Here is a 1,802-nt window from a genome sequence, read left to right on the forward strand (position 1 = left end):
GGAGTGAGGGGCCCAACCCTGACCCCAGCATTTGAGGGGCGGCCTCACCAGTGCCCAGCACAGGGGCATGGTCACTGCCCTGCTCCTGCTGGCCACACCATTCCTGATACAAGCCAGGATGCTGTTGGCCCTCTTGGCCACCTGGGCACACTGCTGCCTCATATTCTTGGCTTTCATCTTACCCTTACTTAAAGACATACTGAGACTTAAGTGAGGGGGGTTTTTTTCCCCCTTTGAGTATTTCCCCAGAAATTTGGTACTCCCACTCCCATTTCTGAATGTTTGCCAGGCTTTTTGTATCTTTTTCTATAAACTTGAAATCACCTGAAAATCCACTATCGGAAAACTTTTTTAAAAGCCTGTTCTGTATGGAGAATGGTTTTGGTAATTGATTGCTGCATTGATAGTAGCGGGTGTCAGTACATATGTCTGCATCAGTTTTGAAGCTGCCTCATCACCTCTGGCTGCTATTCCCCTGACTTTTTGTGCAGGGGAGAAGGTCAGGGGGTTTGACCCTTGATACCTGAATTTAAATGTGATACCGCCAAGCTCTGGAAGAAAATTCCTCCCTTGCTTCATACTGCCGATAGCAGTATTTCTTATTTCTCTCTGAAGCTGGTATTACAATATTGAGTGATCCATTGCTGCATATATTCTTACGTCATATACAAAATATGAAGATTTAATGCATTGTAGAGATCCTTCAGTGTTTGCATCGTGTCCTTTGAGTGTTTGCCTTAATTGGAATTACACCAGAGACCACAGTAAGTCCCACTGGTGTGCACTGGTGAAAAACACTATCAAAATAGGAAGTTACAAAGAGAAGTTTGCAGGTTGTCTGTGATTTTTAATGGAGGGAAGAGACATCCTGAAAGCACCTGCTGCTCAGGTCAGGAATATCTGCCCGGAGCAGGTCGAGGAGCACTGGGACTTGAATCAACGTACCTGCTGCTCAGGTCAGGAATATCTGCCCAGAGCAGGTCGAGGAGCACTGGGACTTGAATCAACTTTCCTGGAGCAGGATGAGGAGCACTGGGACATGAATCAACTTTCCTGGAGCTTGCTCAGCAAAGCACGGCATTTCATTAATTGGTTCCAGCACTAATTGAAGGCTGGTGGTCTGACTGCAGGTACGTCGGATGTTTTATAAACTCAATAACCTCGCTGTGAGATCCAGCCCTTTGGAACAAGCTGGGTTCCACTGAGCTGAGGGTGACCCTCCAGCCCTTTATCTGACATGTAAAGCATGAATCAGAAAATGTGGCCGATTAGTCAACCATATTTGGTAATAAACTTGTTAACGTTTCAAAAGGTCTTTGAGGGAGCTGTTGAAAAGTCAGTTTGATTACATCAGCTGCATGCTGAATTTCTGTGGGCTTGTAGCTGGAACGCACTCAGCATGCAAGATTAACACATAGGTTCCCTGGGAGGATATATTCCATATTTTCCAAGAGAAAAACAGATAACTTTGTTTATATAAACATGTGCAATATGTTATGTTATAGATACTTTAGATATGCAATATTATATAAATGCTCTTAAGATGAAGTGGAAAGAGGCATGGAAACATACAGCAAGGATCTCTGAAAATTAGGGCTGGATTGATCTGGTGAGGCATCACCTGGAGCCCTGCGTCCAGCTCTGGAGCCCTCAGCACAAGAAGGACATGGAACTGTTGGAGCGGGGCCAGAGGAGGGCTACAAAAAAGATCCGAGGGCTGGAGCCCCTCTGCTGTGAGGCCAGGCTGAGACAGTTGGGGCTGTTCAGCCTGGAGAAGAGAAGGCTGCGGGGAGACCTGAGTG

The sequence above is a fragment of the Egretta garzetta genome, unplaced genomic scaffold (assembly GCF_000687185.1).
Source record: "Egretta garzetta isolate BGI_Z169 unplaced genomic scaffold, ASM68718v1 scaffold745, whole genome shotgun sequence".
Taxonomy (NCBI): domain Eukaryota; kingdom Metazoa; phylum Chordata; class Aves; order Pelecaniformes; family Ardeidae; genus Egretta; species Egretta garzetta.